Source organism: Papaver somniferum, chromosome 2 (assembly GCF_003573695.1).
Source record: "Papaver somniferum cultivar HN1 chromosome 2, ASM357369v1, whole genome shotgun sequence".
Lineage (NCBI taxonomy): Eukaryota > Viridiplantae > Streptophyta > Magnoliopsida > Ranunculales > Papaveraceae > Papaver > Papaver somniferum.
In genome coordinates this window covers 23,172,329-23,182,377 of record NC_039359.1, presented here as the reverse complement: position 1 = coordinate 23,182,377, position 10,049 = coordinate 23,172,329, and the positions used below count along the sequence as shown (strand labels likewise).

General features: G+C 34.4%; 1 long non-coding RNA gene across 3 annotated transcripts; it reads right to left on the bottom strand.

Moving 5' to 3' along the window:
• Positions 1–556: 556 nt before the first annotated feature.
• LOC113347137 lies at positions 557–5,155 on the bottom strand. 3 transcript variants are annotated; one of them, XR_003358759.1, is made up of 6 exons: positions 4,908–5,155; positions 3,798–4,346; positions 3,642–3,691; positions 3,357–3,455; positions 1,339–1,690; positions 557–1,254 (listed from the first exon to the last, which is right to left on the bottom strand). It is a non-coding gene; the product is annotated as an uncharacterized LOC113347137 (long non-coding RNA). The 3 variants fall into 3 exon arrangements; XR_003358757.1 differs by having other exon boundaries at positions 3,798–5,155; XR_003358758.1 differs by having other exon boundaries at positions 1,339–1,676; positions 3,798–5,155.
• Positions 5,156–10,049: the final 4,894 nt, after the last annotated feature.

The following is a 10,049-nucleotide window of genomic DNA, read 5'->3' as shown; positions in this document are numbered from 1 at the left end:
CCACAAAAAATGGGTAAAAATTTAGGAAAAGATATTTAGATTTAGAGAAATTTTTAACTGCATCATGATACATCATCGTCAAATACTTTAAGGATGAATCTGGCCCTAAGACCCAACATCGATCAAACCGGATCCAACGATCCAAACATTTCACTTTTCTTTTTGAAAAAACAAATTAAGAGCCTGTTTGGTAGCATTTTCAAAAACAGTTTTCAAAAATAGTTTTCTACTGTTTTTAAAACAGACCCTTTTTCATTGTTTTCATTTTCTAAAAGCTGTTTGGTATGGCTGTTTTCAAAAACATATTTTTTTAAATTAATTATATGTTAAAACTAACAATTCAAAAAGTAGTTATGAGCTTGCACAAATGTTTTATACATAACAACAATTTTACATATTTGTACAGCCAAATCTCTTCCAAATACTCCCTTTGGTACAGTCCCTACACAAAGCAAATACATATTGTTATTTACAAGCAAAATGAATAACAATAAAAAAAGAAAATTTTACTGATATCAACATAAACTCATTACTAATTACTATCAAAAAAAGCAAATCACACAAAAACAAGCTCACATTAACATAAATATTGTGTCACAGTGTAACTTCAAGTTCTAAATCACAACACTCAACAACCCTTAACCGAGTTCAGTTTCTAAGAAAAAAAAACATATTACAAACTCTTAAGCCACATAATTCTCCTTGATTCTTTCATTTTCTTAAAAATTCTCCTATAGTCGGGGTTTCTGAACTTGTCAATGGCTTTGAGATATACATCATCTTCCACTCCTTCCATGTTGTCCAATATATCCATACAATCTTCAATAGATGATATCTCGGTGCTGGTACAAAGAGGAGATGTTACTTCCTTATCCTTCTTACGTTCAGCCTTCGCTTTTGTTACTTCAGCTTTAACTTTAAGATTTTCAGTCCATGCTACAAGTGCATCATCAAACCTTGATGATTTAGTCGCCTTTCGCTGAGGAAGATCAATAGGAAGTTCTAAAGCACGTCTCTGTATGTTTGATTTTGTGTGTGATGAAGGGTGACTCGTGTCTCCAGAGCTAGCGGGTTCTACATGTACCCCTTTGCCAAGGAATTCTGTTTCCAAGTCTCTTTCGGTGTCTGAGTCAGGAGGAGACCGTGTTGATGCATTAGACATGCTTCCAGATGCTGTTGTGCTATTAAATATCTCCCCAAGCATATAATAATTGTCTAACCCCTTTTTACGGAAGGTTTTGCACCAGGATATTTCTGCATTTGGGAATGTTACACATGCATTATACTATTGACCTATATTATGTATAAGTATCTTAGTGTAAACATTTATGCGCATACCTTCAAGTAACGCTTCCAAGCATCATCACTTGCAGTGACCGTGTTTGCAACTGGATCCCAACCCATACCAGTATCACTCACTAACCTTGCAAATTCCCTATGCTCTATACGCAGTCGATTGAATTTAGCTTTCAACTTAGGAATGCTGTATTTCTTACCAAACTTAGCAAAGAGAGCATTATCTATTTCTCCCCATTTCTTCTTCTCCAATGTAGTGGTTTGTAACCCATTTTTGGCTTCATCATGAAGCAATTGAACAAAGTAATCCACAATATACTGTGCCCATGTGCGGATATCATCTACGTTATCATCACTTGATAGAGAAGCCATCTTTTTTTCTACATAATACATACTGTATAAAACTTAAATCTCACAGGTATGCAAAATCACATAACTCGGAATTTTAAGGCAACAAGATTAAAAATATTATGCAAAATCAAAACATGTTTACTTAAATAGAAAATAAATAAATCACTGTGTTGCTTAAATAATTTATGCATTGTTGTCCAGGCTTAGTGTTGTTGCTTCTCAATCAGTTGTAAAGCAAGAAAAATATCAAGCAACCTGCTGATTTAGTCATGAAAATGGTGCTACTGACAGTTACAACTAGTTGTTAATAAACTCCCAGATAAAATGACGTACGAATGATCCTAAAAATTCAGTGTAGTCCACCACATGGTACTTACGTAAGAAAAAAAAGAATTGTTATTCCCAGTAAGGATCCCTAGTTTTAGAAAATGTATCCATCTCCCATTCCCAAAAATCCCCTTCATAAGCTTAAGTGTAGCTATCCCCATCTTCCTAAGTGAGCCTTCAAAAAGCCACAGTATAAAGAACACAAATGGCATATTCTTCTACCTACAAACATCCATGTTAAGTTGATTTATATGATCAAGGAGTTGATGACAGTCAACATGCAGTAGTCAATCATTGAAAAACCCCTGGCTCGAAGGCTAATCGTAACTAAACTCAACGAAATCCAAGTACAAATGCTATCTAGTTTTGTTCAGGATCCAAGTAGACATATCTCGTACCCATGATTAGACATTGCCTGTAATACCCCAATTAACATAAGGAAATATGGGTAGAGTATGCATTTGTTGATCATTTACAAAGAAATACACTAATAATAATTCATAAAAGATACAATTGCAAGTTCTTCTTGAACAACTCCTGCCATGGAGGGTTGGGCGGCTTTTCACATGTAATTTTACTTAAATCCACAAAAAAATTGTTAAGGGGAATGCTTATAATGCAAAATTAATGTGAAATTTTACTCACAATATCAAGGTCACATACTGCAAAATTCCATGATTACAGAGTAATTAAGCAAAATTAAAGCGGAACTTGTACCTTACGACATTTGAATTTGTTTTTTTGGATATAGTTTGTTTCAGTCCTAAGATGGTGTATATTATTTCCTACCTTTCAGTTGTTTAAGAAAGAAGACATGCCCAAATTAGTTATCCCCATTGCTACACCGGGGTAAATTTGTACTTCCCCTGGTAGAAACACAAGCAGCTAAACCCATAGGAACAGTGTACATCAAGCTAGTGGTATGATGAGAATAGCAGTGGCATCAACAGCAATAGTAGGATTAGGCAAATACCCAGCCAAGACAATCATAATCTCATACCACCACCATTCAAGACAAATCCCTAAACAACTTGGTATAGCCAATTTCAACAATGGACCTAACCCACTAATCACATTCTTAAATCCAAATGTCCATTTTAATTTACATCTTCCCGATATGTAAATATAACCAGACATCAAAATCACCATATTCAAATTTGTTAACACTGATGCCATTGCTACACCGGGTACTCCTAATTTCATTACCATCACTAATAACATGTTTAATGGTACATGAAACAAAACATCTAGAACTGAAAGTCGAACCCTGAACATGTAACATAGACTTTTATTTATGGAATATGACTAACAATATGTATTACAGAATCGTTAAATTCTAGATTAGGAGCAATTTAACTGCCCAGATATGAGCGATAGATTACCTCGTATTCAACCTTGTGCTTCTGAGATTCTTCAAGAGGAACGTAGTACTTTGCAAGACGAGTTTTCCCTTGTTTGTTTTGCAACAATATGAATCGAATCTGCAGTAACATACAAACAATTAAAAGATGCAGGAATGGTGGTTTCTAATAACCGTATACCAAATCAATCAATACATTTGTTTCAAATCATATACCCATTATTCCAAAAGGGGATTAGCTAATAACCGTAGAGAAATCGAAAAGAAATCATACATGCAACCCAGAAATTGAAATAGATATTCATACCTAAAAATTGTTGCAAACCCTAGAACTTGATACCAAATCAATCAACCCATCTGCTTCAAATCATACACCCGATTAGTCCAAAGGGAGATTCACTAATAGCCTAAAAGAAATCGAAACAAAATCATGAAAATGATCATGAAAACAAAATCAACCCACCTCCTCTGGGAAATTCTCTGCTCGTTTCTGAAGGAGAAGAAGGAAGAAATGAAAACGATGAAAACGATGAAATGTTGTTTTCATTTTAGGTGTTTTCGAAAACAAAAAACGAGTAAAAAACGTTTTTAGAAAAACTGTAACCAAACACGTTTTCTCATTGTTTTCTGTTTTCCCTGTTTTTGAAAAGTGAAAACTGTTTTGGAAAACACTACCAAACAGGCCCTAACTTTTTCTTCTCTTTTGAACACAAACACTAACAGAGAACTTTGCCGGACCCCAAACTGAGCCTGCGTAATAGCACAGTGGAGTACATCCAGCGATGAAAACTCCCACTTTAAAACAAACCAAAAAGTGTTTAAACTCCCATAAAATGGAACAGATTAATTCCCAATTTACCTCCCCGACTATATGATTCAATTACTAGAACTATTCTAATACTTCTTCAAACTTCCCAATCTTAATAGGATAATAACTCTTCAAATGCTCAATCTAAATTTAATTTTATGAATTTTTTTTTTTCGTCATCCCTTAATTGAAGACCAGAGATGCCTGAAACAATCATGGAAATCCCGGTTAATTTACTACTGTGTTCTTACTCAATCTCGAAGAAATAATCGACACATTTCCACCCATTATACATCAGGGTCCTAAGGTCTGTGATGAATGTCGATTGAGTTCAACCTTAGAAAAGAGCAACACAACATCTCAATTTTTCAATGTTATGAATTAATTTTAGGGAAATTATAAAGATACAAATGCAAATATGATGGCTTTGTTAACATTTTGGTTTAATTTTATCAAAATTGGAAATCTCACTGAAAACCTTAAGATGCTCAGACAACAGTAATTAATGACCATTGTTATGTTCTTTCTCTAAACTTCGAGGAAAAGATCAACACCTTTGTACCCATTAAACAACAGGGTCCCAAGGTCTGTGATGATTGTCGATCCATTTCCTCCTTTGATAGGAGACAAGCAACAAAACAGTAGCAGAAATTAAGATTTAAAAGAAATAGAAGCCGATAAAATTATTAGCACGTACTTCTAAATGATGTTCAACAACATCCTTGCTTAAAGTTCACAAACACAAGAACAAAAATAAGGATTCACCTTTTAAGCACAACCGCATAAAGATCAACTATAGAACCTATATCATAGATTCCCTAAATCCCTCACTGGTTATTTCTCTTCCTCCATTTATTTGTGATCGATCTGCATATTTATTTACCCTTTCTTACTTATTCAAGAGAATCCATTAGAGGAAGGTTACTCCATTAGAGGGAAGTCACTATTTGGGAGAAGAAGGAGAGAGAGAGAGAAGTGTACGGGACTTCACTTGAAAACCCCTAAATTTTTAAGTGAGGGTTTTTTCCTACAGCCTCCAGACTTGAATAAATCAATTTTTACCAAAATTATGAAAGAAAATATAAATTCAGAATCCTTGTTAAGTCCGACTAGAGCTGGCAAACGGGCGGGACGGGGCTGGCTTGTGACCAACCCGCGGGTTACGGGTTAATACAAGTCTAAGCTTGCGGGTTGAAATTCTTCACGGGTGGTCATTTATCCAATCCGTGCCCGTCCCGGGTAAAGCTTGCGGATTCACGGGTGTTCACGGGTTAACTGATTTTTGTTGAGTCAACTCGCCAGAAATCGATTTCTGGGCTATTTCCTTCCAGACAGACACATTCAGGCCATCTAAAGATCCTTCCTGCAACCTAACATTCATCAAATTCGAACTCAATTCAATCAACGGATTCAATACCAATGAAATTTACTCATCTTCTCAAACGGGAAAAGGGAAAACACATATAATAGGTTTTTACTGTACAGGGAATTGAAAATCATCGATTCCACAAAATCAAACAAGAAAATGCTAGAAATCTAGCTCCAGTTCACACTAAAAACAGACTACGTATTCTTGCTATAAGCCTCTAACCTTCATCAATCTCTTCAATCTTCATCTTCAACAGAGAACAACAACTTCTTGTTCTTAAACAACAGAAAATTTTCATAGTACTGACCATCACCTCTTACAAATTGTACATACAAATTGAATCACAAGTTCACAACCCTAGTCTTCTTCTTCTATCATAAACTCAATTCTCTTCTCAATTTCATAAAACCACAAACTCAATTGAAGCCCTAATTTCTTCTGGATTTCTCAATTCCAGTTCTTCACTGAAATTAACCCTAACTATTAGTATAAATGTATGATAATCTTCTTCTTCATATTCTACTTTTAAAACCCACCCTTAATCACTCATTTTCACTTCCAATCTCCAACTCAGAACCCACATCAGTAGCCGACTAGATCACTAGAACTCAACCCAAAAACAAAAAGAAAAAGAAAAGTGAAGAAGAAAATAGCCACATCAGTTACTTGAGCTCAGATCCATTATTGTTAAGCTTAGATTTACACATGCAAAGAAGAACAAATGAATAAAAGAAAGTAAAAAGAAGATGGAGGTGGTGCTGGATGCACAGAGGAAGAGAGCAAAGTGGAGAAGAAAAAAGATAGGAAAGAAAGAAAGAAAACAATTTTTTTTAGGGTTTTTTGAGTTTTATATCACAAACGAACGGACATGATTAAAGGTAGTAATCATACGGTTGAATTATTAGGAGCGGACGGGTTGACAGGTTTAACCCGCGGATTTACGAGTCGGGACGGGTTAACCCGTTTTCTCACAAGCCGCTAATTCTCCAACCCGCGCCTGGCTTGTTTAGAGCCAAGCCGGGACGGGCGCGGGTTTTTCACGGGCCGGGCGGGTCAACCCGCGGGTTTTTGGCTGGTTTGCCAGCTCTAAGTCCGACCAACGATGAAGGGAGGAATGTGCACCCGCGGGTGCACAAAGTCACCCTCCAGAAAAATAATAATTTTTAACAATAATAATAATTAGTGAATTTAATAGTATATATATATATATATATATATATATATATATATATATATATATATATATATATATATATTTATTTATTAGGAAAAATATTAATTATTTTTAAACCCAAAAAGTTACTTTCTCTATCCCTGAATAGATGACGTAGTTCAAGCTTGCACAATTCATAGAGGAAAGTATTTTTAATTTTGTGTTTACAATTATACCCTAAAAGATAACTTTTAGTAAAATATAGAAACTCTCAAATCGTACCACGGATATTCGTAAAATTTATACCATTGAAAAGAAGTTTAAAACACCTACATAATGAATATAAACATGATTATCAAATTATACATATTTCTTATACTAAAAATAATCAATTAAAATGACAGTTTTAGAAATATCTTTTTATTTAGTGATATATGTCATCTATTTAGGGTCAAAATTTAAAAGTAATTAAGTTATCTATTTAGGGACGGAGGAGTACAATAAAATTACTTCAAAAGATATACTCCCTCTGTACGGATTTAGTTGATGAAATTGTATTTTACACGAATATTAAGAAATAGATAGGGAATAATTTTCTTTTTACAAATATCCTTAGCTATAATTAATTATTTGGATACTTATGGTTCCTAGTAGGAACAAACACAAGTTTCTAAATTAGAAACTTAACATTATGTAAGGATAAATTGTTGCGCCCCCTAAGCTAGCAGCTGACTAATCCAAGAGATTAACCAAATAAAGAGGCACTACGAATCTAAATTAAATACTTAAACTTTCAATTAAGAAATCTGCTACAAAAACTTAACCCAAAACTAACCCCGCTCAGAAATATATATATACAAGAACTCCTCTCAAATGATACATATATAATAGTCATTTGGTTTACAAATAGAATATACAACATAATAAACATATCAGAATATAACCAACTAACGAAGTCAACTTCTCGGAGCTTTCGCTGCGCAACTCTGATCTGTCTATGAAACTGAAAGTGGGAATGGGTGAGCACATCATCCCTAAAAGGGGTGCCCAGTAGGAAAAAAAACATTTAACTTTCAAGTAATCATTGGAATGATTTGAAAACAATTCATGTTTTCCCAAAACACTAAAACACAACCAATTCACATAAATAAACAATCATCTATATGGAACTAACTCCTTCTTCAAACAATGTACTATATTGAGTGTCGACCAATTCCTTACACACCCTATTAGTTTATACTGGTGTCGACCAATTCCTTACACACCTAATACGCATAAAAGCTCGAATTCATATAGATATAAATGAAGGAGCAGTATCTTATATACCACGCATGGAAATTCTTATTTCCAAATAGGTGTCGGCCAATTCCTTACACACCTATCATTTTCCTAATAGGTGTCGACCAATTCCTTACACACCTATTAGGCATACAAATGGAAATTCTTATTTCCCAAACAATTCATAAAGACAAACAAAGCATTACAATTCCTTTCCAAGCAATGGAAAGATTAAAAGAATCAACAGTACTTTCGGAATTTAAAATAAAAACACAATCAGGCAATGCATGAATTTGTTAAACATAAACTTCAATAGTAGAAAACAACAATAATCACAAAATAGTTAAATGTAAAATCCCACCTCTTTTGATGACAATCCACGCCTACCTCGAGACCCACGATCCACTGGTTCACCCTTTGAATCGATCGTTGTTAATATAGACTAATTGTTAATCACACAAGAGGTCTAAGAATCTAACCAAAAGGCTCACACAAGAATCATAACATAATCCCATATAATTCTCTAGTTATAAGCTAAGTGAATTATCTAATGGTTCTAAGCCATTTATGGTTTTATACCTTTTGATTCTATATCTTTAGCGTAGCTAAGTTTTACTAATTCAATTAGGTTGGTTATATAGTCCATTAGATATGTCTTATGAATATCTACAACTTTGTAGAAGAAGCCAAAGGCTAATTCGGACCATAAGGGTCCAAACATTCAAAATATGAATACTAGGTCTAAGCCCAAGTCCGCTAAACTGACCCCTTAATCTAAGGCCCAGTCCAACTAAGTCAACTAACAGTCACTAACGGTCAAAGTGACGGTCAAGGGTCAACTAACGGTAAACGTCAGTCAACAGAGTCAAGGTCAGGTCAAAGTCCAGGGTCAATGGTCAACGAGTCAAGACTAGTGACTCAATGGGTCAAACCCGATTCGACTCAGTCAGATGGACTAAGTCAGCTAGAGTCAGATCCTGACTAGGCTGAATGGCACAAGGCCACAACTCTTGCACAGGCCAGAGCCATTGCTCAGGCCAAAGAGCACTACTGCACAAACATTGTACAACCTAAACTTAATTACAACTTCTACTCCATTACCAATTCAATTCCATTTAAACAACATCTAAAACTCTCTTACAATACAACATAATCAATTTCACTAACTGTCACTGGCTAATTCTATTGTTTCCCATGTAAGATCTAATAGTGAGCTCTGATACCAACACTGTAGTCATAGATGCATAAACAACATCATCTCAACAACATCAATATTGCCAGACTTTCTTTGAGAGTAACATTCAATTCTCACAACAACACTTATACCCTTCTGTAAGACTATTGTTCTTCATTTGCATAACTAATTTGCATCTACAATCACAATTCCAATATTCTTATTTCAGTTCTTGTCACCATTATAATTCAACAAACATAAATAACTTTACTAATTCAATTGAAAATAATAGTTACCTCAAACCAATCCAACTCAAGCAATTGAATTAGATTCCTCTTTACTCTGACCTGACTCAGAAATCATCTTAATTTCCTCATACAAATCTCAATAATATTTTTCTTCGAATCTTCACCATTACTCAACAAACTTCATCATTACTGTCAGTTCTCAATAATCTTCACTAAAATAGAATCAACCCAAATTCTTCAATTCACCACCAAAACAGCTCCACAACCTTAATTGAACAATAATCCTTTTGTTTTTCATCTATTTGTAACTCAATAAGCCTTCTATTTCCACTCGAACTCAAAATCAGTATGAAGCCCTAATTTCTCAACCTTACCTTCTCAGTACTAAATCTTCAAATTAAATTTATAACAACCTTTTTCACGTCGTGTTCTTCAACACCCATCCTTTAATTCTTCTTAATCATCACTTAAATCGAACTCTAAAAGAATTCACAGAAACCCTAGTTCTTTGATTCTTCGATTCATCTTCAGAAAAGCCTTATATCATCAACACAACATTAACCCATTCGATCTTCATCCCTTATCAACTAGAAATCATCGTTATTAGTTCCAGGCAAATCTAGCTTCAAATTCAGAAACCCTAACTCATTGAATATATATGAACATCACTTCTTCTGAATCTAAT